Below are 20,560 nucleotides of genomic sequence, written 5' to 3' on the forward strand. Positions count from 1 at the left end.
CAGTTTGACCAGTGTCGTCTTTAAAAGGAAAGTTTTCAGAGAGCTTTCCGGCTTACGGCCATACTACCCTGAGAACGCCCGATCTTGTCCGATCTCGGAAGCTAAGCAGGGGCGGGCCTGGTTAGTACTTGGATGGGAGACCGCCTGGGAATACCAGGTGCTGTAAGCTTTTTAGGCTCTTGGCTTTCAGCAGAGGGCGCTGTTTCCCACTTCTTGGAAAACGCCATCACTTTGAATGGAGGAAGAGTATTTATTTTGCCCTCATGTGAGGAACATCCATCTACAGTGTTTTTCTATCTGCTGTGAAGTTCAAACAGGCTTACAGGCTGGCTGTGGCTGCGACCGGTGGCACAAAACAGCCAGAAAAACCATACGAGCAGCAAAGTGTGCACACACATCCGAGACCGTTTGCAGAAGCGCAGTTTGACCAGTGTCGTCTTTAAAAGGAAAGTTTTCAGAGAGCTTTCCGGCTTACGGCCATACTACCCTGAGAACGCCCGATCTCGTCCGATCTCGGAAGCTAAGCAGGGGCGGGCCTGGTTAGTACTTGGATGGGAGACCGCCTGGGAATACCAGGTGCTGTAAGCTTTTTAGGCTCTTGGCTTTCAGCAGAGGGCGCTGTTTCCCACTTCTTGGAAAACGCCATCACTTTGAATGGAGGAAGAGTATTTATTTTGCCCTCATGTGAGGAACATCCATCTACAGTGTTTTTCTATCTGCTGTGAAGTTCAAACAGGCTTACAGGCTGGCTGTGGCTGCGACCGGTGGCACAAAACAGCCAGAAAAACCATACGAGCAGCAAAGTGTGCACACACATCCGAGACCGTTTGCAGAAGCGCAGTTTGACCAGTGTCGTCTTTAAAAGGAAAGTTTTCAGAGAGCTTTCCGGCTTACGGCCATACTACCCTGAGAACGCCCGATCTCGTCCGATCTCGGAAGCTAAGCAGGGGCGGGCCTGGTTAGTACTTGGATGGGAGACCGCCTGGGAATACCAGGTGCTGTAAGCTTTTTAGGCTCTTGGCTTTCAGCAGAGGGCGCTGTTTCCCACTTCTTGGAAAACGCCATCACTTTGAATGGAGGAAGAGTATTTATTTTGCCCTCATGTGAGGAACATCCATCTACAGTGTTTTTCTATCTGCTGTGAAGTTCAAACAGGCTTACAGGCTGGCTGTGGCTGCGACCGGTGGCACAAAACAGCCAGAAAAACCATACGAGCAGCAAAGTGTGCACACACATCCGAGACCGTTTGCAGAAGCGCAGTTTGACCAGTGTCGTCTTTAAAAGGAAAGTTTTCAGAGAGCTTTCCGGCTTACGGCCATACTACCCTGAGAACGCCCGATCTCGTCCGATCTCGGAAGCTAAGCAGGGGCGGGCCTGGTTAGTACTTGGATGGGAGACCGCCTGGGAATACCAGGTGCTGTAAGCTTTTTAGGCTCTTGGCTTTCAGCAGAGGGCGCTGTTTCCCACCTCTTGGAAAACGCCATCACTTTGAATGGAGGAAGAGTATTTATTTTGCCCTCATGTGAGGAACATCCATCTACAGTGTTTTTCTCTCTGCTGTGAAGTTCAAACAGGCTTACAGGCTGGCTGTGGCTGCGACCGGTGGCACAAAACAGCCAGAAAAACCATACGAGCAGCAAAGTGTGCACACACATCCGAGACCGTTTGCAGAAGCGCAGTTTGACCAGTGTCGTCTTTAAAAGGAAAGTTTTCAGAGAGCTTTCCGGCTTACGGCCATACTACCCTGAGAACGCCCGATCTCGTCCGATCTCGGAAGCTAAGCAGGGGCGGGCCTGGTTAGTACTTGGATGGGAGACCGCCTGGGAATACCAGGTGCTGTAAGCTTTTTAGGCTCTTGGCTTTCAGCAGAGGGCGCTGTTTCCCACTTCTTGGAAAACGCCATCACTTTGAATGGAGGAAGAGTATTTATTTTGCCCTCATGTGAGGAACATCCATCTACAGTGTTTTTCTCTCTGCTGTGAAGTTCAAACAGGCTTACAGGCTGGCTGTGGCTGCGACCGGTGGCACAAAACAGCCAGAAAAACCATACGAGCAGCAAAGTGTGCACACACATCCGAGACCGTTTGCAGAAGCGCAGTTTGACCAGTGTCGTCTTTAAAAGGAAAGTTTTCAGAGAGCTTTCCAGCTTACGGCCATACTACCCTGAGAACGCCCGATCTCGTCCGATCTCGGAAGCTAAGCAGGGGCGGGCCTGGTGAGTACTTGGATGGGAGACCGCCTGGGAATACCAGGTGCTGTAAGCTTTTTAGGCTCTTGGCTTTCAGCAGAGGGCGCTGTTTCCCACTTCTTGGAAAACGCCATCACTTTGAATGGAGGAAGAGTATTTATTTTGCCCTCATGTGAGGAACATCCATCTACAGTGTTTTTCTATCTGCTGTGAAGTTCAAACAGGCTTACAGGCTGGCTGTGGCTGCGACCGGTGGCACAAAACAGCCAGAAAAACCATACGAGCAGCAAAGTGTGCACACACATCCGAGACCGTTTGCAGAAGCGCAGTTTGACCAGTGTCGTCTTTAAAAGGAAAGTTTTCAGAGAGCTTTCCGGCTTACGGCCATACTACCCTGAGAACGCCCGATCTCGTCCGATCTCGGAAGCTAAGCAGGGGCGGGCCTGGTTAGTACTTGGATGGGAGACCGCCTGGGAATACCAGGTGCTGTAAGCTTTTTAGGCTCTTGGCTTTCAGCAGAGGGCGCTGTTTCCCACTTCTTGGAAAACGCCATCACTTTGAATGGAGGAAGAGTATTTATTTTGCCCTCATGTGAGGAACATCCATCTACAGTGTTTTTCTATCTGCTGTGAAGTTCAAACAGGCTTACAGGCTGGCTGTGGCTGCGACCGGTGGCACAAAACAGCCAGAAAAACCATACGAGCAGCAAAGTGTGCACACACATCCGAGACCGTTTGCAGAAGCGCAGTTTGACCAGTGTCGTCTTTAAAAGGAAAGTTTTCAGAGAGCTTTCCGGCTTACGGCCATACTACCCTGAGAACGCCCGATCTCGTCCGATCTCGGAAGCTAAGCAGGGGCGGGCCTGGTTAGTACTTGGATGGGAGACCGCCTGGGAATACCAGGTGCTGTAAGCTTTTTAGGCTCTTGGCTTTCAGCAGAGGGCGCTGTTTCCCACCTCTTGGAAAACGCCATCACTTTGAATGGAGGAAGAGTATTTATTTTGCCCTCATGTGAGGAACATCCATCTACAGTGTTTTTCTCTCTGCTGTGAAGTTCAAACAGGCTTACAGGCTGGCTGTGGCTGCGACCGGTGGCACAAAACAGCCAGAAAAACCATACGAGCAGCAAAGTGTGCACACACATCCGAGACCGTTTGCAGAAGCGCAGTTTGACCAGTGTCGTCTTTAAAAGGAAAGTTTTCAGAGAGCTTTCCGGCTTACGGCCATACTACCCTGAGAACGCCCGATCTCGTCCGATCTCGGAAGCTAAGCAGGGGCGGGCCTGGTTAGTACTTGGATGGGAGACCGCCTGGGAATACCAGGTGCTGTAAGCTTTTTAGGCTCTTGGCTTTCAGCAGAGGGCGCTGTTTCCCACTTCTTGGAAAACGCCATCACTTTGAATGGAGGAAGAGTATTTATTTTGCCCTCATGTGAGGAACATCCATCTACAGTGTTTTTCTATCTGCTGTGAAGTTCAAACAGGCTTACAGGCTGGCTGTGGCTGCGACCGGTGGCACAAAACAGCCAGAAAAACCATACGAGCAGCAAAGTGTGCACACACATCCGAGACCGTTTGCAGAAGCGCAGTTTGACCAGTGTCGTCTTTAAAAGGAAAGTTTTCAGAGAGCTTTCCGGCTTACGGCCATACTACCCTGAGAACGCCCGATCTCGTCCGATCTCGGAAGCTAAGCAGGGGCGGGCCTGGTTAGTACTTGGATGGGAGACCGCCTGGGAATACCAGGTGCTGTAAGCTTTTTAGGCTCTTGGCTTTCAGCAGAGGGCGCTGTTTCCCACTTCTTGGAAAACGCCATCACTTTGAATGGAGGAAGAGTATTTATTTTGCCCTCATGTGAGGAACATCCATCTACAGTGTTTTTCTCTCTGCTGTGAAGTTCAAACAGGCTTACAGGCTGGCTGTGGCTGCGACCGGTGGCACAAAACAGCCAGAAAAACCATACGAGCAGCAAAGTGTGCACACACATCCGAGACCGTTTGCAGAAACGCAGTTTGACCAGTGTCGTCTTTAAAAGGAAAGTTTTCAGAGAGCTTTCCGGCTTACGGCCATACTACCCTGAGAACGCCCGATCTCGTCCGATCTCGGAAGCTAAGCAGGGGCGGGCCTGGTGAGTACTTGGATGGGAGACCGCCTGGGAATACCAGGTGCTGTAAGCTTTTTAGGCTCTTGGCTTTCAGCAGAGGGCGCTGTTTCCCACTTCTTGGAAAACGCCATCACTTTGAATGGAGGAAGAGTATTTATTTTGCCCTCATGTGAGGAACATCCATCTACAGTGTTTTTCTATCTGCTGTGAAGTTCAAACAGGCTTACAGGCTGGCTGTGGCTGCGACCGGTGGCACAAAACAGCCAGAAAAACCATACGAGCAGCAAAGTGTGCACACACATCCGAGACCGTTTGCAGAAGCGCAGTTTGACCAGTGTCGTCTTTAAAAGGAAAGTTTTCAGAGAGCTTTCCGGCTTACGGCCATACTACCCTGAGAACGCCCGATCTCGTCCGATCTCGGAAGCTAAGCAGGGGCGGGCCTGGTTAGTACTTGGATGGGAGACCGCCTGGGAATACCAGGTGCTGTAAGCTTTTTAGGCTCTTGGCTTTCAGCAGAGGGCGCTGTTTCCCACTTCTTGGAAAACGCCATCACTTTGAATGGAGGAAGAGTATTTATTTTGCCCTCATGTGAGGAACATCCATCTACAGTGTTTTTCTATCTGCTGTGAAGTTCAAACAGGCTTACAGGCTGGCTGTGGCTGCGACCGGTGGCACAAAACAGCCAGAAAAACCATACGAGCAGCAAAGTGTGCACACACATCCGAGACCGTTTGCAGAAGCGCAGTTTGACCAGTGTCGTCTTTAAAAGGAAAGTTTTCAGAGAGCTTTCCGGCTTACGGCCATACTACCCTGAGAACGCCCGATCTCGTCCGATCTCGGAAGCTAAGCAGGGGCGGGCCTGGTTAGTACTTGGATGGGAGACCGCCTGGGAATACCAGGTGCTGTAAGCTTTTTAGGCTCTTGGCTTTCAGCAGAGGGCGCTGTTTCCCACCTCTTGGAAAACGCCATCACTTTGAATGGAGGAAGAGTATTTATTTTGCCCTCATGTGAGGAACATCCATCTACAGTGTTTTTCTCTCTGCTGTGAAGTTCAAACAGGCTTACAGGCTGGCTGTGGCTGCGACCGGTGGCACAAAACAGCCAGAAAAACCATACGAGCAGCAAAGTGTGCACACACATCCGAGACCGTTTGCAGAAGCGCAGTTTGACCAGTGTCGTCTTTAAAAGGAAAGTTTTCAGAGAGCTTTCCGGCTTACGGCCATACTACCCTGAGAACGCCCGATCTCGTCCGATCTCGGAAGCTAAGCAGGGGCGGGCCTGGTTAGTACTTGGATGGGAGACCGCCTGGGAATACCAGGTGCTGTAAGCTTTTTAGGCTCTTGGCTTTCAGCAGAGGGCGCTGTTTCCCACTTCTTGGAAAACGCCATCACTTTGAATGGAGGAAGAGTATTTATTTTGCCCTCATGTGAGGAACATCCATCTACAGTGTTTTTCTATCTGCTGTGAAGTTCAAACAGGCTTACAGGCTGGCTGTGGCTGCGACCGGTGGCACAAAACAGCCAGAAAAACCATACGAGCAGCAAAGTGTGCACACACATCCGAGACCGTTTGCAGAAGCGCAGTTTGACCAGTGTCGTCTTTAAAAGGAAAGTTTTCAGAGAGCTTTCCGGCTTACGGCCATACTACCCTGAGAACGCCCGATCTCGTCCGATCTCGGAAGCTAAGCAGGGGCGGGCCTGGTTAGTACTTGGATGGGAGACCGCCTGGGAATACCAGGTGCTGTAAGCTTTTTAGGCTCTTGGCTTTCAGCAGAGGGCGCTGTTTCCCACTTCTTGGAAAACGCCATCACTTTGAATGGAGGAAGAGTATTTATTTTGCCCTCATGTGAGGAACATCCATCTACAGTGTTTTTCTCTCTGCTGTGAAGTTCAAACAGGCTTACAGGCTGGCTGTGGCTGCGACCGGTGGCACAAAACAGCCAGAAAAACCATACGAGCAGCAAAGTGTGCACACACATCCGAGACCGTTTGCAGAAACGCAGTTTGACCAGTGTCGTCTTTAAAAGGAAAGTTTTCAGAGAGCTTTCCGGCTTACGGCCATACTACCCTGAGAACGCCCGATCTCGTCCGATCTCGGAAGCTAAGCAGGGGCGGGCCTGGTGAGTACTTGGATGGGAGACCGCCTGGGAATACCAGGTGCTGTAAGCTTTTTAGGCTCTTGGCTTTCAGCAGAGGGCGCTGTTTCCCACTTCTTGGAAAACGCCATCACTTTGAATGGAGGAAGAGTATTTATTTTGCCCTCATGTGAGGAACATCCATCTACAGTGTTTTTCTATCTGCTGTGAAGTTCAAACAGGCTTACAGGCTGGCTGTGGCTGCGACCGGTGGCACAAAACAGCCAGAAAAACCATACGAGCAGCAAAGTGTGCACACACATCCGAGACCGTTTGCAGAAGCGCAGTTTGACCAGTGTCGTCTTTAAAAGGAAAGTTTTCAGAGAGCTTTCCGGCTTACGGCCATACTACCCTGAGAACGCCCGATCTCGTCCGATCTCGGAAGCTAAGCAGGGGCGGGCCTGGTGAGTACTTGGATGGGAGACCGCCTGGGAATACCAGGTGCTGTAAGCTTTTTAGGCTCTTGGCTTTCAGCAGAGGGCGCTGTTTCCCACTTCTTGGAAAACGCCATCACTTTGAATGGAGGAAGAGTATTTATTTTGCCCTCATGTGAGGAACATCCATCTACAGTGTTTCTCTATCTGCTGTGAAGTTCAAACAGGCTTACAGGCTGGCTGTGGCTGCGACCGGTGGCACAAAACAGCCAGAAAAACCATACGAGCAGCAAAGTGTGCACACACATCCGAGACCGTTTGCAGAAGCGCAGTTTGACCAGTGTCGTCTTTAAAAGGAAAGTTTTCAGAGAGCTTTCCGGCTTACGGCCATACTACCCTGAGAACGCCCGATCTCGTCCGATCTCGGAAGCTAAGCAGGGGCGGGCCTGGTGAGTACTTGGATGGGAGACCGCCTGGGAATACCAGGTGCTGTAAGCTTTTTAGGCTCTTGGCTTTCAGCAGAGGGCGCTGTTTCCCACTTCTTGGAAAACGCCATCACTTTGAATGGAGGAAGAGTATTTATTTTGCCCTCATGTGAGGAACATCCATCTACAGTGTTTTTCTCTCTGCTGTGAAGTTCAAACAGGCTTACAGGCTGGCTGTGGCTGCGACCGGTGGCACAAAACAGCCAGAAAAACCATACGAGCAGCAAAGTGTGCACACACATCCGAGACCGTTTGCAGAAGCGCAGTTTGACCAGTGTCGTCTTTAAAAGGAAAGTTTTCAGAGAGCTTTCCGGCTTACGGCCATACTACCCTGAGAACGCCCGATCTCGTCCGATCTCGGAAGCTAAGCAGGGGCGGGCCTGGTTAGTACTTGGATGGGAGACCGCCTGGGAATACCAGGTGCTGTAAGCTTTTTAGGCTCTTGGCTTTCAGCAGAGGGCGCTGTTTCCCACTTCTTGGAAAACGCCATCACTTTGAATGGAGGAAGAGTATTTATTTTGCCCTCATGTGAGGAACATCCATCTACAGTGTTTTTCTATCTGCTGTGAAGTTCAAACAGGCTTACAGGCTGACTGTGGCTGCGACCGGTGGCACAAAACAGCCAGAAAAACCATACGAGCAGCAAAGTGTGCACACACATCCGAGACCGTTTGCAGAAGCGCAGTTTGACCAGTGTCGTCTTTAAAAGGAAAGTTTTCAGAGAGCTTTCCGGCTTACGGCCATACTACCCTGAGAACGCCCGATCTCGTCCGATCTCGGAAGCTAAGCAGGGGCGGGCCTGGTTAGTACTTGGATGGGAGACCGCCTGGGAATACCAGGTGCTGTAAGCTTTTTAGGCTCTTGGCTTTCAGCAGAGGGCGCTGTTTCCCACCTCTTGGAAAACGCCATCACTTTGAATGGAGGAAGAGTATTTATTTTGCCCTCATGTGAGGAACATCCATCTACAGTGTTTTTCTCTCTGCTGTGAAGTTCAAACAGGCTTACAGGCTGGCTGTGGCTGCGACCGGTGGCACAAAACAGCCAGAAAAACCATACGAGCAGCAAAGTGTGCACACACATCCGAGACCGTTTGCAGAAACGCAGTTTGACCAGTGTCGTCTTTAAAAGGAAAGTTTTCAGAGAGCTTTCCGGCTTACGGCCATACTACCCTGAGAACGCCCGATCTCGTCCGATCTCGGAAGCTAAGCAGGGGCGGGCCTGGTGAGTACTTGGATGGGAGACCGCCTGGGAATACCAGGTGCTGTAAGCTTTTTAGGCTCTTGGCTTTCAGCAGAGGGCGCTGTTTCCCACTTCTTGGAAAACGCCATCACTTTGAATGGAGGAAGAGTATTTATTTTGCCCTCATGTGAGGAACATCCATCTACAGTGTTTTTCTATCTGCTGTGAAGTTCAAACAGGCTTACAGGCTGGCTGTGGCTGCGACCGGTGGCACAAAACAGCCAGAAAAACCATACGAGCAGCAAAGTGTGCACACACATCCGAGACCGTTTGCAGAAGCGCAGTTTGACCAGTGTCGTCTTTAAAAGGAAAGTTTTCAGAGAGCTTTCCGGCTTACGGCCATACTACCCTGAGAACGCCCGATCTCGTCCGATCTCGCAAGCTAAGCAGGGGCGGGCCTGGTTAGTACTTGGATGGGAGACCGCCTGGGAATACCAGGTGCTGTAAGCTTTTTAGGCTCTTGGCTTTCAGCAGAGGGCGCTGTTTCCCACTTCTTGGAAAACGCCATCACTTTGAATGGAGGAAGAGTATTTATTTTGCCCTCATGTGAGGAACATCCATCTACAGTGTTTTTCTCTCTGCTGTGAAGTTCAAACAGGCTTACAGGCTGGCTGTGGCTGCGACCGGTGGCACAAAACAGCCAGAAAAACCATACGAGCAGCAAAGTGTGCACACACATCCGAGACCGTTTGCAGAAGCGCAGTTTGACCAGTGTCGTCTTTAAAAGGAAAGTTTTCAGAGAGCTTTCCAGCTTACGGCCATACTACCCTGAGAACGCCCGATCTCGTCCGATCTCGGAAGCTAAGCAGGGGCGGGCCTGGTGAGTACTTGGATGGGAGACCGCCTGGGAATACCAGGTGCTGTAAGCTTTTTAGGCTCTTGGCTTTCAGCAGAGGGCGCTGTTTCCCACTTCTTGGAAAACGCCATCACTTTGAATGGAGGAAGAGTATTTATTTTGCCCTCATGTGAGGAACATCCATCTACAGTGTTTTTCTATCTGCTGTGAAGTTCAAACAGGCTTACAGGCTGGCTGTGGCTGCGACCGGTGGCACAAAACAGCCAGAAAAACCATACGAGCAGCAAAGTGTGCACACACATCCGAGACCGTTTGCAGAAGCGCAGTTTGACCAGTGTCGTCTTTAAAAGGAAAGTTTTCAGAGAGCTTTCCGGCTTACGGCCATACTACCCTGAGAACGCCCGATCTCGTCCGATCTCGGAAGCTAAGCAGGGGCGGGCCTGGTGAGTACTTGGATGGGAGACCGCCTGGGAATACCAGGTGCTGTAAGCTTTTTAGGCTCTTGGCTTTCAGCAGAGGGCGCTGTTTCCCACTTCTTGGAAAACGCCATCACTTTGAATGGAGGAAGAGTATTTATTTTGCCCTCATGTGAGGAACATCCATCTACAGTGTTTTTCTATCTGCTGTGAAGTTCAAACAGGCTTACAGGCTGGCTGTGGCTGCGACCGGTGGCACAAAACAGCCAGAAAAACCATACGAGCAGCAAAGTGTGCACACACATCCGAGACCGTTTGCAGAAGCGCAGTTTGACCAGTGTCGTCTTTAAAAGGAAAGTTTTCAGAGAGCTTTCCGGCTTACGGCCATACTACCCTGAGAACGCCCGATCTCGTCCGATCTCGGAAGCTAAGCAGGGGCGGGCCTGGTGAGTACTTGGATGGGAGACCGCCTGGGAATACCAGGTGCTGTAAGCTTTTTAGGCTCTTGGCTTTCAGCAGAGGGCGCTGTTTCCCACTTCTTGGAAAACGCCATCACTTTGAATGGAGGAAGAGTATTTATTTTGCCCTCATGTGAGGAACATCCATCTACAGTGTTTTTCTCTCTGCTGTGAAGTTCAAACAGGCTTACAGGCTGGCTGTGGCTGCGACCGGTGGCACAAAACAGCCAGAAAAACCATACGAGCAGCAAAGTGTGCACACACATCCGAGACCGTTTGCAGAAGCGCAGTTTGACCAGTGTCGTCTTTAAAAGGAAAGTTTTCAGAGAGCTTTCCGGCTTACGGCCATACTACCCTGAGAACGCCCGATCTCGTCCGATCTCGGAAGCTAAGCAGGGGCGGGCCTGGTTAGTACTTGGATGGGAGACCGCCTGGGAATACCAGGTGCTGTAAGCTTTTTAGGCTCTTGGCTTTCAGCAGAGGGCGCTGTTTCCCACTTCTTGGAAAACGCCATCACTTTGAATGGAGGAAGAGTATTTATTTTGCCCTCATGTGAGGAACATCCATCTACAGTGTTTTTCTATCTGCTGTGAAGTTCAAACAGGCTTACAGGCTGGCTGTGGCTGCGACCGGTGGCACAAAACAGCCAGAAAAACCATACGAGCAGCAAAGTGTGCACACACATCCGAGACCGTTTGCAGAAGCACAGTTTGACCAGTGTCGTCTTTAAAAGGAAAGTTTTCAGAGAGCTTTCCGGCTTACGGCCATACTACCCTGAGAACGCCCGATCTCGTCCGATCTCGGAAGCTAAGCAGGGGCGGGCCTGGTTAGTACTTGGATGGGAGACCGCCTGGGAATACCAGGTGCTGTAAGCTTTTTAGGCTCTTGGCTTTCAGCAGAGGGCGCTGTTTCCCACCTCTTGGAAAACGCCATCACTTTGAATGGAGGAAGAGTATTTATTTTGCCCTCATGTGAGGAACATCCATCTACAGTGTTTTTCTCTCTGCTGTGAAGTTCAAACAGGCTTACAGGCTGGCTGTGGCTGCGACCGGTGGCACAAAACAGCCAGAAAAACCATACGAGCAGCAAAGTGTGCACACACATCCGAGACCGTTTGCAGAAGCGCAGTTTGACCAGTGTCGTCTTTAAAAGGAAAGTTTTCAGAGAGCTTTCCGGCTTACGGCCATACTACCCTGAGAACGCCCGATCTCGTCCGATCTCGGAAGCTAAGCAGGGGCGGGCCTGGTTAGTACTTGGATGGGAGACCGCCTGGGAATACCAGGTGCTGTAAGCTTTTTAGGCTCTTGGCTTTCAGCAGAGGGCGCTGTTTCCCACTTCTTGGAAAACGCCATCACTTTGAATGGAGGAAGAGTATTTATTTTGCCCTCATGTGAGGAACATCCATCTACAGTGTTTTTCTATCTGCTGTGAAGTTCAAACAGGCTTACAGGCTGGCTGTGGCTGCGACCGGTGGCACAAAACAGCCAGAAAAACCATACGAGCAGCAAAGTGTGCACACACATCCGAGACCGTTTGCAGAAGCGCAGTTTGACCAGTGTCGTCTTTAAAAGGAAAGTTTTCAGAGAGCTTTCCGGCTTACGGCCATACTACCCTGAGAACGCCCGATCTCGTCCGATCTCGGAAGCTAAGCAGGGGCGGGCCTGGTTAGTACTTGGATGGGAGACCGCCTGGGAATACCAGGTGCTGTAAGCTTTTTAGGCTCTTGGCTTTCAGCAGAGGGCGCTGTTTCCCACTTCTTGGAAAACGCCATCACTTTGAATGGAGGAAGAGTATTTATTTTGCCCTCATGTGAGGAACATCCATCTACAGTGTTTTTCTCTCTGCTGTGAAGTTCAAACAGGCTTACAGGCTGGCTGTGGCTGCGACCGGTGGCACAAAACAGCCAGAAAAACCATACGAGCAGCAAAGTGTGCACACACATCCGAGACCGTTTGCAGAAACGCAGTTTGACCAGTGTCGTCTTTAAAAGGAAAGTTTTCAGAGAGCTTTCCGGCTTACGGCCATACTACCCTGAGAACGCCCGATCTCGTCCGATCTCGGAAGCTAAGCAGGGGCGGGCCTGGTGAGTACTTGGATGGGAGACCGCCTGGGAATACCAGGTGCTGTAAGCTTTTTAGGCTCTTGGCTTTCAGCAGAGGGCGCTGTTTCCCACTTCTTGGAAAACGCCATCACTTTGAATGGAGGAAGAGTATTTATTTTGCCCTCATGTGAGGAACATCCATCTACAGTGTTTTTCTATCTGCTGTGAAGTTCAAACAGGCTTACAGGCTGGCTGTGGCTGCGACCGGTGGCACAAAACAGCCAGAAAAACCATACGAGCAGCAAAGTGTGCACGCACATCCGAGACCGTTTGCAGAAGCGCAGTTTGACCAGTGTCGTCTTTAAAAGGAAAGTTTTCAGAGAGCTTTCCGGCTTACGGCCATACTACCCTGAGAACGCCCGATCTCGTCCGATCTCGGAAGCTAAGCAGGGGCGGGCCTGGTGAGTACTTGGATGGGAGACCGCCTGGGAATACCAGGTGCTGTAAGCTTTTTAGGCTCTTGGCTTTCAGCAGAGGGCGCTGTTTCCCACTTCTTGGAAAACGCCATCACTTTGAATGGAGGAAGAGTATTTATTTTGCCCTCATGTGAGGAACATCCATCTACAGTGTTTTTCTATCTGCTGTGAAGTTCAAACAGGCTTACAGGCTGGCTGTGGCTGCGACCGGTGGCACAAAACAGCCAGAAAAACCATACGAGCAGCAAAGTGTGCACACACATCCGAGACCGTTTGCAGAAGCGCAGTTTGACCAGTGTCGTCTTTAAAAGGAAAGTTTTCAGAGAGCTTTCCGGCTTACGGCCATACTACCCTGAGAACGCCCGATCTCGTCCGATCTCGGAAGCTAAGCAGGGGCGGGCCTGGTTAGTACTTGGATGGGAGACCGCCTGGGAATACCAGGTGCTGTAAGCTTTTTAGGCTCTTGGCTTTCAGCAGAGGGCGCTGTTTCCCACCTCTTGGAAAACGCCATCACTTTGAATGGAGGAAGAGTATTTATTTTGCCCTCATGTGAGGAACATCCATCTACAGTGTTTTTCTCTCTGCTGTGAAGTTCAAACAGGCTTACAGGCTGGCTGTGGCTGCGACCGGTGGCACAAAACAGCCAGAAAAACCATACGAGCAGCAAAGTGTGCACACACATCCGAGACCGTTTGCAGAAGCGCAGTTTGACCAGTGTCGTCTTTAAAAGGAAAGTTTTCAGAGAGCTTTCCAGCTTACGGCCATACTACCCTGAGAACGCCCGATCTCGTCCGATCTCGGAAGCTAAGCAGGGGCGGGCCTGGTGAGTACTTGGATGGGAGACCGCCTGGGAATACCAGGTGCTGTAAGCTTTTTAGGCTCTTGGCTTTCAGCAGAGGGCGCTGTTTCCCACTTCTTGGAAAACGCCATCACTTTGAATGGAGGAAGAGTATTTATTTTGCCCTCATGTGAGGAACATCCATCTACAGTGTTTTTCTATCTGCTGTGAAGTTCAAACAGGCTTACAGGCTGGCTGTGGCTGCGACCGGTGGCACAAAACAGCCAGAAAAACCATACGAGCAGCAAAGTGTGCACACACATCCGAGACCGTTTGCAGAAGCGCAGTTTGACCAGTGTCGTCTTTAAAAGGAAAGTTTTCAGAGAGCTTTCCGGCTTACGGCCATACTACCCTGAGAACGCCCGATCTCGTCCGATCTCGGAAGCTAAGCAGGGGCGGGCCTGGTGAGTACTTGGATGGGAGACCGCCTGGGAATACCAGGTGCTGTAAGCTTTTTAGGCTCTTGGCTTTCAGCAGAGGGCGCTGTTTCCCACTTCTTGGAAAACGCCATCACTTTGAATGGAGGAAGAGTATTTATTTTGCCCTCATGTGAGGAACATCCATCTACAGTGTTTTTCTATCTGCTGTGAAGTTCAAACAGGCTTACAGGCTGGCTGTGGCTGCGACCGGTGGCACAAAACAGCCAGAAAAACCATACGAGCAGCAAAGTGTGCACACACATCCGAGACCGTTTGCAGAAGCGCAGTTTGACCAGTGTCGTCTTTAAAAGGAAAGTTTTCAGAGAGCTTTCCGGCTTACGGCCATACTACCCTGAGAACGCCCGATCTCGTCCGATCTCGGAAGCTAAGCAGGGGCGGGCCTGGTGAGTACTTGGATGGGAGACCGCCTGGGAATACCAGGTGCTGTAAGCTTTTTAGGCTCTTGGCTTTCAGCAGAGGGCGCTGTTTCCCACTTCTTGGAAAACGCCATCACTTTGAATGGAGGAAGAGTATTTATTTTGCCCTCATGTGAGGAACATCCATCTACAGTGTTTTTCTCTCTGCTGTGAAGTTCAAACAGGCTTACAGGCTGGCTGTGGCTGCGACCGGTGGCACAAAACAGCCAGAAAAACCATACGAGCAGCAAAGTGTGCACACACATCCGAGACCGTTTGCAGAAGCGCAGTTTGACCAGTGTCGTCTTTAAAAGGAAAGTTTTCAGAGAGCTTTCCGGCTTACGGCCATACTACCCTGAGAACGCCCGATCTCGTCCGATCTCGGAAGCTAAGCAGGGGCGGGCCTGGTTAGTACTTGGATGGGAGACCGCCTGGGAATACCAGGTGCTGTAAGCTTTTTAGGCTCTTGGCTTTCAGCAGAGGGCGCTGTTTCCCACTTCTTGGAAAACGCCATCACTTTGAATGGAGGAAGAGTATTTATTTTGCCCTCATGTGAGGAACATCCATCTACAGTGTTTTTCTATCTGCTGTGAAGTTCAAACAGGCTTACAGGCTGGCTGTGGCTGCGACCGGTGGCACAAAACAGCCAGAAAAACCATACGAGCAGCAAAGTGTGCACACACATCCGAGACCGTTTGCAGAAGCACAGTTTGACCAGTGTCGTCTTTAAAAGGAAAGTTTTCAGAGAGCTTTCCGGCTTACGGCCATACTACCCTGAGAACGCCCGATCTCGTCCGATCTCGGAAGCTAAGCAGGGGCGGGCCTGGTTAGTACTTGGATGGGAGACCGCCTGGGAATACCAGGTGCTGTAAGCTTTTTAGGCTCTTGGCTTTCAGCAGAGGGCGCTGTTTCCCACCTCTTGGAAAACGCCATCACTTTGAATGGAGGAAGAGTATTTATTTTGCCCTCATGTGAGGAACATCCATCTACAGTGTTTTTCTCTCTGCTGTGAAGTTCAAACAGGCTTACAGGCTGGCTGTGGCTGCGACCGGTGGCACAAAACAGCCAGAAAAACCATACGAGCAGCAAAGTGTGCACACACATCCGAGACCGTTTGCAGAAGCGCAGTTTGACCAGTGTCGTCTTTAAAAGGAAAGTTTTCAGAGAGCTTTCCGGCTTACGGCCATACTACCCTGAGAACGCCCGATCTCGTCCGATCTCGGAAGCTAAGCAGGGGCGGGCCTGGTTAGTACTTGGATGGGAGACCGCCTGGGAATACCAGGTGCTGTAAGCTTTTTAGGCTCTTGGCTTTCAGCAGAGGGCGCTGTTTCCCACTTCTTGGAAAACGCCATCACTTTGAATGGAGGAAGAGTATTTATTTTGCCCTCATGTGAGGAACATCCATCTACAGTGTTTTTCTATCTGCTGTGAAGTTCAAACAGGCTTACAGGCTGGCTGTGGCTGCGACCGGTGGCACAAAACAGCCAGAAAAACCATACGAGCAGCAAAGTGTGCACACACATCCGAGACCGTTTGCAGAAGCGCAGTTTGACCAGTGTCGTCTTTAAAAGGAAAGTTTTCAGAGAGCTTTCCGGCTTACGGCCATACTACCCTGAGAACGCCCGATCTCGTCCGATCTCGGAAGCTAAGCAGGGGCGGGCCTGGTTAGTACTTGGATGGGAGACCGCCTGGGAATACCAGGTGCTGTAAGCTTTTTAGGCTCTTGGCTTTCAGCAGAGGGCGCTGTTTCCCACTTCTTGGAAAACGCCATCACTTTGAATGGAGGAAGAGTATTTATTTTGCCCTCATGTGAGGAACATCCATCTACAGTGTTTTTCTCTCTGCTGTGAAGTTCAAACAGGCTTACAGGCTGGCTGTGGCTGCGACCGGTGGCACAAAACAGCCAGAAAAACCATACGAGCAGCAAAGTGTGCACACACATCCGAGACCGTTTGCAGAAACGCAGTTTGACCAGTGTCGTCTTTAAAAGGAAAGTTTTCAGAGAGCTTTCCGGCTTACGGCCATACTACCCTGAGAACGCCCGATCTCGTCCGATCTCGGAAGCTAAGCAGGGGCGGGCCTGGTGAGTACTTGGATGGGAGACCGCCTGGGAATACCAGGTGCTGTAAGCTTTTTAGGCTCTTGGCTTTCAGCAGAGGGCGCTGTTTCCCACTTCTTGGAAAACGCCATCACTTTGAATGGAGGAAGAGTATTTATTTTGCCCTCATGTGAGGAACATCCATCTACAGTGTTTTTCTATCTGCTGTGAAGTTCAAACAGGCTTACAGGCTGGCTGTGGCTGCGACCGGTGGCACAAAACAGCCAGAAAAACCATACGAGCAGCAAAGTGTGCACGCACATCCGAGACCGTTTGCAGAAGCGCAGTTTGACCAGTGTCGTCTTTAAAAGGAAAGTTTTCAGAGAGCTTTCCGGCTTACGGCCATACTACCCTGAGAACGCCCGATCTCGTCCGATCTCGGAAGCTAAGCAGGGGCGGGCCTGGTGAGTACTTGGATGGGAGACCGCCTGGGAATACCAGGTGCTGTAAGCTTTTTAGGCTCTTGGCTTTCAGCAGAGGGCGCTGTTTCCCACTTCTTGGAAAACGCCATCACTTTGAATGGAGGAAGAGTATTTATTTTGCCCTCATGTGAGGAACATCCATCTACAGTGTTTTTCTATCTGCTGTGAAGTTCAAACAGGCTTACAGGCTGGCTGTGGCTGCGACCGGTGGCACAAAACAGCCAGAAAAACCATACGAGCAGCAAAGTGTGCACACACATCCGAGACCGTTTGCAGAAGCGCAGTTTGACCAGTGTCGTCTTTAAAAGGAAAGTTTTCAGAGAGCTTTCCGGCTTACGGCCATACTACCCTGAGAACGCCCGATCTCGTCCGATCTCGGAAGCTAAGCAGGGGCGGGCCTGGTTAGTACTTGGATGGGAGACCGCCTGGGAATACCAGGTGCTGTAAGCTTTTTAGGCTCTTGGCTTTCAGCAGAGGGCGCTGTTTCCCACCTCTTGGAAAACGCCATCACTTTGAATGGAGGAAGAGTATTTATTTTGCCCTCATGTGAGGAACATCCATCTACAGTGTTTTTCTCTCTGCTGTGAAGTTCAAACAGGCTTACAGGCTGGCTGTGGCTGCGACCGGTGGCACAAAACAGCCAGAAAAACCATACGAGCAGCAAAGTGTGCACACACATCCGAGACCGTTTGCAGAAGCGCAGTTTGACCAGTGTCGTCTTTAAAAGGAAAGTTTTCAGAGAGCTTTCCGGCTTACGGCCATACTACCCTGAGAACGCCCGATCTCGTCCGATCTCGGAAGCTAAGCAGGGGCGGGCCTGGTTAGTACTTGGATGGGAGACCGCCTGGGAATACCAGGTGCTGTAAGCTTTTCAGGCTCTTGGCTTTCAGCAGAGGGCGCTGTTTCCCACTTCTTGGAAAACGCCATCACTTTTAATGGAGGAAGAGTATTTATTTTGCCCTCATGTGAGGAACATCCATCTACAGTGTTTTTCTATCTGCTGTGAAGTTCAAACAGGCTTACAGGCTGGCTGTGGCTGCGACCGGTGGCACAAAACAGCCAGAAAAACCATACGAGCAGCAAAGTGTGCACACACATCCGAGACCGTTTGCAGAAGCGCAGTTTGACCAGTGTCGTCTTTAAAAGGAAAGTTTTCAGAGAGCTTTCCGGCTTACGGCCATACTACCCTGAGAACGCCCGATCTCGTCCGATCTCGGAAGCGAAGCAGGGGCGGGCCTGGTTAGTACTTGGATGGGAGACCGCCTGGGAATACCAGGTGCTGTAAGCTTTTTAGGCTCTTGGCTTTCAGCAGAGGGCGCTGTTTCCCACTTCTTGGAAAACGCCATCACTTTGAATGGAGGAAGAGTATTTATTTTGCCCTCATGTGAGGAACATCCATCTACAGTGTTTTTCTCTCTGCTGTGAAGTTCAAACAGGCTTACAGGCTGGCTGTGGCTGCGACCGGTGGCACAAAACAGCCAGAAAAACCATACGAGCAGCAAAGTGTGCACACACATCCGAGACCGTTTGCAGAAACGCAGTTTGACCAGTGTCGTCTTTAAAAGGAAAGTTTTCAGAGAGCTTTCCGGCTTACGGCCATACTACCCTGAGAACGCCCGATCTCGTCCGATCTCGGAAGCTAAGCAGGGGCGGGCCTGGTGAGTACTTGGATGGGAGACCGCCTGGGAATACCAGGTGCTGTAAGCTTTTTAGGCTCTTGGCTTTCAGCAGAGGGCGCTGTTTCCCACTTCTTGGAAAACGCCATCACTTTGAATGGAGGAAGAGTATTTATTTTGCCCTCATGTGAGGAACATCCATCTACAGTGTTTTTCTATCTGCTGTGAAGTTCAAACAGGCTTACAGGCTGGCTGTGGCTGCGACCGGTGGCACAAAACAGCCAGAAAAACCATACGAGCAGCAAAGTGTGCACACACATCCGAGACCGTTTGCAGAAGCGCAGTTTGACCAGTGTCGTCTTTAAAAGGAAAGTTTTCAGAGAGCTTTCCGGCTTACGGCCATACTACCCTGAGAACGCCCGATCTCGTCCGATCTCGGAAGCTAAGCAGGGGCGGGCCTGGTGAGTACTTGGATGGGAGACCGCCTGGGAATACCAGGTGCTGTAAGCTTTTTAGGCTCTTGGCTTTCAGCAGAGGGCGCTGTTTCCCACTTCTTGGAAAACGCCATCACTTTGAATGGAGGAAGAGTATTTATTTTGCCCTCATGTGAGGAACATCCATCTACAGTGTTTTTCTCTCTGCTGTGAAGTTCAAACAGGCTTACAGGCTGGCTGTGGCTGCGACCGGTGGCACAAAACAGCCAGAAAAACCATACGAGCAGCAAAGTGTGCACACACATCCGAGACCATTTGCAGAAGCGCAGTTTGACCAGTGTCGTCTTTAAAAGGAAAGTTTTCAGAGAGCTTTCCGGCTTACGGCCATACTACCCTGAGAACGCCCGATCTCGTCCGATCTCGGAAGCTAAGCAGGGGCGGGCCTGGTTAGTACTTGGATGGGAGACCGCCTGGGAATACCAGGTGCTGTAAGCTTTTTAGGCTCTTGGCTTTCAGCAGAGGGCGCTGTTTCCCACTTCTTGGAAAACGCCATCACTTTGAATGGAGGAAGAGTATTTATTTTGCCCTCATGTGAGGAACATCCATCTACAGTGTTTTTCTATCTGCTGTGAAGTTCAAACAGGCTTACAGGCTGGCTGTGGCTGCGACCGGTGGCACAAAACAGCCAGAAAAACCATACGAGCAGCAAAGTGTGCACACACATCCGAGACCGTTTGCAGAAGCGCAGTTTGACCAGTGTCGTCTTTAAAAGGAAAGTTTTCAGAGAGCTTTCCGGCTTACGGCCATACTACCCTGAGAACGCCCGATCTCGTCCGATCTCGGAAGCTAAGCAGGGGCGGGCCTGGTTAGTACTTGGATGGGAGACCGCCTGGGAATACCAGGTGCTGTAAGCTTTTTAGGCTCTTGGCTTTCAGCAGAGGGCGCTGTTTCCCACTTCTTGGAAAACGCCATCACTTTGAATGGAGGAAGAGTATTTATTTTGCCCTCATGTGAGGAACATCCATCTACAGTGTTTTTCTATCTGCTGTGAAGTTCAAACAGGCTTACAGGCTGGCTGTGGCTGCGACCGGTGGCACAAAACAGCCAGAAAAACCATACGAGCAGCAAAGTGTGCACACACATCCGAGACCGTTTGCAGAAGCGCAGTTTGACCAGTGTCGTCTTTAAAAGGAAAGTTTTCAGAGAGCTTTCCGGCTTACGGCCATACTACCCTGAGAACGCCCGATCTCGTCCGATCTCGGAAGCTAAGCAGGGGCGGGCCTGGTTAGTACTTGGATGGGAGACCGCCTGGGAATACCAGGTGCTGTAAGCTTTTTAGGCTCTTGGCTTTCAGCAGAGGGCGCTGTTTCCCACCTCTTGGAAAACGCCATCACTTTGAATGGAGGAAGAGTATTTATTTTGCCCTCATGTGAGGAACATCCATCTACAGTGTTTTTCTCTCTGCTGTGAAGTTCAAACAGGCTTACAGGCTGGCTGTGGCTGCGACCGGTGGCACAAAACAGCCAGAAAAACCATACGAGCAGCAAAGTGTGCACACACATCCGAGACCGTTTGCAGAAGCGCAGTTTGACCAGTGTCGTCTTTAAAAGGA

General features: G+C 50.8%; 49 non-coding genes across 49 annotated transcripts; all 49 read left to right on the forward strand.

The window, feature by feature from the left end:
* The first annotated feature begins 50 nt into the window (after nt 1–50).
* Nucleotides 51–169, forward strand: LOC129183676 (5S ribosomal RNA). Its single transcript, XR_008571090.1, has one exon. It is a non-coding gene; the product is annotated as a 5S ribosomal RNA (ribosomal RNA).
* A 300-nt stretch (nt 170–469) lies between these two features.
* On the forward strand, nt 470–588 carry LOC129184434 (5S ribosomal RNA). The gene has a single exon (XR_008571810.1). It is a non-coding gene; the product is annotated as a 5S ribosomal RNA (ribosomal RNA).
* A 300-nt stretch (nt 589–888) lies between these two features.
* On the forward strand, nt 889–1,007 carry LOC129184435 (5S ribosomal RNA). Its single transcript, XR_008571811.1, has one exon. It is a non-coding gene; the product is annotated as a 5S ribosomal RNA (ribosomal RNA).
* Nucleotides 1,008–1,307: 300 nt separating this feature from the next.
* On the forward strand, nt 1,308–1,426 carry LOC129184436 (5S ribosomal RNA). The gene has a single exon (XR_008571812.1). It is a non-coding gene; the product is annotated as a 5S ribosomal RNA (ribosomal RNA).
* A 300-nt stretch (nt 1,427–1,726) lies between these two features.
* On the forward strand, nt 1,727–1,845 carry LOC129184437 (5S ribosomal RNA). The gene has a single exon (XR_008571813.1). It is a non-coding gene; the product is annotated as a 5S ribosomal RNA (ribosomal RNA).
* A 300-nt stretch (nt 1,846–2,145) lies between these two features.
* On the forward strand, nt 2,146–2,264 carry LOC129183464 (5S ribosomal RNA). Its single transcript, XR_008570882.1, has one exon. It is a non-coding gene; the product is annotated as a 5S ribosomal RNA (ribosomal RNA).
* A 300-nt stretch (nt 2,265–2,564) lies between these two features.
* Nucleotides 2,565–2,683, forward strand: LOC129184438 (5S ribosomal RNA). The gene has a single exon (XR_008571814.1). It is a non-coding gene; the product is annotated as a 5S ribosomal RNA (ribosomal RNA).
* Nucleotides 2,684–2,983: 300 nt separating this feature from the next.
* LOC129184439 (5S ribosomal RNA) lies at nt 2,984–3,102 on the forward strand. The gene has a single exon (XR_008571815.1). It is a non-coding gene; the product is annotated as a 5S ribosomal RNA (ribosomal RNA).
* A 300-nt stretch (nt 3,103–3,402) lies between these two features.
* Nucleotides 3,403–3,521, forward strand: LOC129184440 (5S ribosomal RNA). Its single transcript, XR_008571816.1, has one exon. It is a non-coding gene; the product is annotated as a 5S ribosomal RNA (ribosomal RNA).
* A 300-nt stretch (nt 3,522–3,821) lies between these two features.
* Nucleotides 3,822–3,940, forward strand: LOC129184442 (5S ribosomal RNA). Its single transcript, XR_008571818.1, has one exon. It is a non-coding gene; the product is annotated as a 5S ribosomal RNA (ribosomal RNA).
* A 300-nt stretch (nt 3,941–4,240) lies between these two features.
* On the forward strand, nt 4,241–4,359 carry LOC129183466 (5S ribosomal RNA). Its single transcript, XR_008570884.1, has one exon. It is a non-coding gene; the product is annotated as a 5S ribosomal RNA (ribosomal RNA).
* A 300-nt stretch (nt 4,360–4,659) lies between these two features.
* LOC129184443 (5S ribosomal RNA) lies at nt 4,660–4,778 on the forward strand. The gene has a single exon (XR_008571819.1). It is a non-coding gene; the product is annotated as a 5S ribosomal RNA (ribosomal RNA).
* Nucleotides 4,779–5,078: 300 nt separating this feature from the next.
* Nucleotides 5,079–5,197, forward strand: LOC129184444 (5S ribosomal RNA). The gene has a single exon (XR_008571820.1). It is a non-coding gene; the product is annotated as a 5S ribosomal RNA (ribosomal RNA).
* A 300-nt stretch (nt 5,198–5,497) lies between these two features.
* On the forward strand, nt 5,498–5,616 carry LOC129184445 (5S ribosomal RNA). The gene has a single exon (XR_008571821.1). It is a non-coding gene; the product is annotated as a 5S ribosomal RNA (ribosomal RNA).
* A 300-nt stretch (nt 5,617–5,916) lies between these two features.
* On the forward strand, nt 5,917–6,035 carry LOC129184446 (5S ribosomal RNA). Its single transcript, XR_008571822.1, has one exon. It is a non-coding gene; the product is annotated as a 5S ribosomal RNA (ribosomal RNA).
* A 300-nt stretch (nt 6,036–6,335) lies between these two features.
* On the forward strand, nt 6,336–6,454 carry LOC129183467 (5S ribosomal RNA). The gene has a single exon (XR_008570885.1). It is a non-coding gene; the product is annotated as a 5S ribosomal RNA (ribosomal RNA).
* Nucleotides 6,455–6,754: 300 nt separating this feature from the next.
* On the forward strand, nt 6,755–6,873 carry LOC129183468 (5S ribosomal RNA). The gene has a single exon (XR_008570886.1). It is a non-coding gene; the product is annotated as a 5S ribosomal RNA (ribosomal RNA).
* A 300-nt stretch (nt 6,874–7,173) lies between these two features.
* Nucleotides 7,174–7,292, forward strand: LOC129183469 (5S ribosomal RNA). Its single transcript, XR_008570887.1, has one exon. It is a non-coding gene; the product is annotated as a 5S ribosomal RNA (ribosomal RNA).
* A 300-nt stretch (nt 7,293–7,592) lies between these two features.
* LOC129184447 (5S ribosomal RNA) lies at nt 7,593–7,711 on the forward strand. Its single transcript, XR_008571823.1, has one exon. It is a non-coding gene; the product is annotated as a 5S ribosomal RNA (ribosomal RNA).
* Nucleotides 7,712–8,011: 300 nt separating this feature from the next.
* Nucleotides 8,012–8,130, forward strand: LOC129184448 (5S ribosomal RNA). Its single transcript, XR_008571824.1, has one exon. It is a non-coding gene; the product is annotated as a 5S ribosomal RNA (ribosomal RNA).
* Nucleotides 8,131–8,430: 300 nt separating this feature from the next.
* Nucleotides 8,431–8,549, forward strand: LOC129183470 (5S ribosomal RNA). Its single transcript, XR_008570888.1, has one exon. It is a non-coding gene; the product is annotated as a 5S ribosomal RNA (ribosomal RNA).
* A 300-nt stretch (nt 8,550–8,849) lies between these two features.
* LOC129183894 (5S ribosomal RNA) lies at nt 8,850–8,968 on the forward strand. The gene has a single exon (XR_008571300.1). It is a non-coding gene; the product is annotated as a 5S ribosomal RNA (ribosomal RNA).
* A 300-nt stretch (nt 8,969–9,268) lies between these two features.
* LOC129183471 (5S ribosomal RNA) lies at nt 9,269–9,387 on the forward strand. Its single transcript, XR_008570889.1, has one exon. It is a non-coding gene; the product is annotated as a 5S ribosomal RNA (ribosomal RNA).
* A 300-nt stretch (nt 9,388–9,687) lies between these two features.
* Nucleotides 9,688–9,806, forward strand: LOC129183472 (5S ribosomal RNA). Its single transcript, XR_008570890.1, has one exon. It is a non-coding gene; the product is annotated as a 5S ribosomal RNA (ribosomal RNA).
* A 300-nt stretch (nt 9,807–10,106) lies between these two features.
* Nucleotides 10,107–10,225, forward strand: LOC129183473 (5S ribosomal RNA). The gene has a single exon (XR_008570891.1). It is a non-coding gene; the product is annotated as a 5S ribosomal RNA (ribosomal RNA).
* Nucleotides 10,226–10,525: 300 nt separating this feature from the next.
* Nucleotides 10,526–10,644, forward strand: LOC129184449 (5S ribosomal RNA). Its single transcript, XR_008571825.1, has one exon. It is a non-coding gene; the product is annotated as a 5S ribosomal RNA (ribosomal RNA).
* A 300-nt stretch (nt 10,645–10,944) lies between these two features.
* LOC129184450 (5S ribosomal RNA) lies at nt 10,945–11,063 on the forward strand. Its single transcript, XR_008571826.1, has one exon. It is a non-coding gene; the product is annotated as a 5S ribosomal RNA (ribosomal RNA).
* A 300-nt stretch (nt 11,064–11,363) lies between these two features.
* LOC129184451 (5S ribosomal RNA) lies at nt 11,364–11,482 on the forward strand. Its single transcript, XR_008571827.1, has one exon. It is a non-coding gene; the product is annotated as a 5S ribosomal RNA (ribosomal RNA).
* A 300-nt stretch (nt 11,483–11,782) lies between these two features.
* Nucleotides 11,783–11,901, forward strand: LOC129184453 (5S ribosomal RNA). Its single transcript, XR_008571829.1, has one exon. It is a non-coding gene; the product is annotated as a 5S ribosomal RNA (ribosomal RNA).
* Nucleotides 11,902–12,201: 300 nt separating this feature from the next.
* Nucleotides 12,202–12,320, forward strand: LOC129183474 (5S ribosomal RNA). The gene has a single exon (XR_008570892.1). It is a non-coding gene; the product is annotated as a 5S ribosomal RNA (ribosomal RNA).
* Nucleotides 12,321–12,620: 300 nt separating this feature from the next.
* LOC129183475 (5S ribosomal RNA) lies at nt 12,621–12,739 on the forward strand. Its single transcript, XR_008570893.1, has one exon. It is a non-coding gene; the product is annotated as a 5S ribosomal RNA (ribosomal RNA).
* Nucleotides 12,740–13,039: 300 nt separating this feature from the next.
* Nucleotides 13,040–13,158, forward strand: LOC129184454 (5S ribosomal RNA). The gene has a single exon (XR_008571830.1). It is a non-coding gene; the product is annotated as a 5S ribosomal RNA (ribosomal RNA).
* A 300-nt stretch (nt 13,159–13,458) lies between these two features.
* On the forward strand, nt 13,459–13,577 carry LOC129183477 (5S ribosomal RNA). The gene has a single exon (XR_008570895.1). It is a non-coding gene; the product is annotated as a 5S ribosomal RNA (ribosomal RNA).
* Nucleotides 13,578–13,877: 300 nt separating this feature from the next.
* Nucleotides 13,878–13,996, forward strand: LOC129183478 (5S ribosomal RNA). Its single transcript, XR_008570896.1, has one exon. It is a non-coding gene; the product is annotated as a 5S ribosomal RNA (ribosomal RNA).
* Nucleotides 13,997–14,296: 300 nt separating this feature from the next.
* On the forward strand, nt 14,297–14,415 carry LOC129183479 (5S ribosomal RNA). The gene has a single exon (XR_008570897.1). It is a non-coding gene; the product is annotated as a 5S ribosomal RNA (ribosomal RNA).
* A 300-nt stretch (nt 14,416–14,715) lies between these two features.
* On the forward strand, nt 14,716–14,834 carry LOC129184455 (5S ribosomal RNA). Its single transcript, XR_008571831.1, has one exon. It is a non-coding gene; the product is annotated as a 5S ribosomal RNA (ribosomal RNA).
* Nucleotides 14,835–15,134: 300 nt separating this feature from the next.
* On the forward strand, nt 15,135–15,253 carry LOC129184457 (5S ribosomal RNA). The gene has a single exon (XR_008571832.1). It is a non-coding gene; the product is annotated as a 5S ribosomal RNA (ribosomal RNA).
* Nucleotides 15,254–15,553: 300 nt separating this feature from the next.
* On the forward strand, nt 15,554–15,672 carry LOC129184458 (5S ribosomal RNA). Its single transcript, XR_008571833.1, has one exon. It is a non-coding gene; the product is annotated as a 5S ribosomal RNA (ribosomal RNA).
* Nucleotides 15,673–15,972: 300 nt separating this feature from the next.
* Nucleotides 15,973–16,091, forward strand: LOC129184459 (5S ribosomal RNA). Its single transcript, XR_008571834.1, has one exon. It is a non-coding gene; the product is annotated as a 5S ribosomal RNA (ribosomal RNA).
* A 300-nt stretch (nt 16,092–16,391) lies between these two features.
* LOC129183480 (5S ribosomal RNA) lies at nt 16,392–16,510 on the forward strand. The gene has a single exon (XR_008570898.1). It is a non-coding gene; the product is annotated as a 5S ribosomal RNA (ribosomal RNA).
* A 300-nt stretch (nt 16,511–16,810) lies between these two features.
* LOC129183481 (5S ribosomal RNA) lies at nt 16,811–16,929 on the forward strand. The gene has a single exon (XR_008570899.1). It is a non-coding gene; the product is annotated as a 5S ribosomal RNA (ribosomal RNA).
* Nucleotides 16,930–17,229: 300 nt separating this feature from the next.
* LOC129184460 (5S ribosomal RNA) lies at nt 17,230–17,348 on the forward strand. The gene has a single exon (XR_008571835.1). It is a non-coding gene; the product is annotated as a 5S ribosomal RNA (ribosomal RNA).
* A 300-nt stretch (nt 17,349–17,648) lies between these two features.
* LOC129184461 (5S ribosomal RNA) lies at nt 17,649–17,767 on the forward strand. The gene has a single exon (XR_008571836.1). It is a non-coding gene; the product is annotated as a 5S ribosomal RNA (ribosomal RNA).
* A 300-nt stretch (nt 17,768–18,067) lies between these two features.
* LOC129184538 (5S ribosomal RNA) lies at nt 18,068–18,186 on the forward strand. The gene has a single exon (XR_008571910.1). It is a non-coding gene; the product is annotated as a 5S ribosomal RNA (ribosomal RNA).
* Nucleotides 18,187–18,486: 300 nt separating this feature from the next.
* On the forward strand, nt 18,487–18,605 carry LOC129183482 (5S ribosomal RNA). Its single transcript, XR_008570900.1, has one exon. It is a non-coding gene; the product is annotated as a 5S ribosomal RNA (ribosomal RNA).
* A 300-nt stretch (nt 18,606–18,905) lies between these two features.
* On the forward strand, nt 18,906–19,024 carry LOC129183483 (5S ribosomal RNA). The gene has a single exon (XR_008570901.1). It is a non-coding gene; the product is annotated as a 5S ribosomal RNA (ribosomal RNA).
* Nucleotides 19,025–19,324: 300 nt separating this feature from the next.
* On the forward strand, nt 19,325–19,443 carry LOC129184462 (5S ribosomal RNA). The gene has a single exon (XR_008571837.1). It is a non-coding gene; the product is annotated as a 5S ribosomal RNA (ribosomal RNA).
* Nucleotides 19,444–19,743: 300 nt separating this feature from the next.
* Nucleotides 19,744–19,862, forward strand: LOC129184463 (5S ribosomal RNA). Its single transcript, XR_008571838.1, has one exon. It is a non-coding gene; the product is annotated as a 5S ribosomal RNA (ribosomal RNA).
* A 300-nt stretch (nt 19,863–20,162) lies between these two features.
* Nucleotides 20,163–20,281, forward strand: LOC129184465 (5S ribosomal RNA). Its single transcript, XR_008571840.1, has one exon. It is a non-coding gene; the product is annotated as a 5S ribosomal RNA (ribosomal RNA).
* Nucleotides 20,282–20,560: the final 279 nt, after the last annotated feature.

This window comes from Dunckerocampus dactyliophorus, chromosome 6 (genome assembly GCF_027744805.1).
Source record: "Dunckerocampus dactyliophorus isolate RoL2022-P2 chromosome 6, RoL_Ddac_1.1, whole genome shotgun sequence".
NCBI classification, from domain to species: Eukaryota; Metazoa; Chordata; class Actinopteri; order Syngnathiformes; family Syngnathidae; genus Dunckerocampus; species Dunckerocampus dactyliophorus.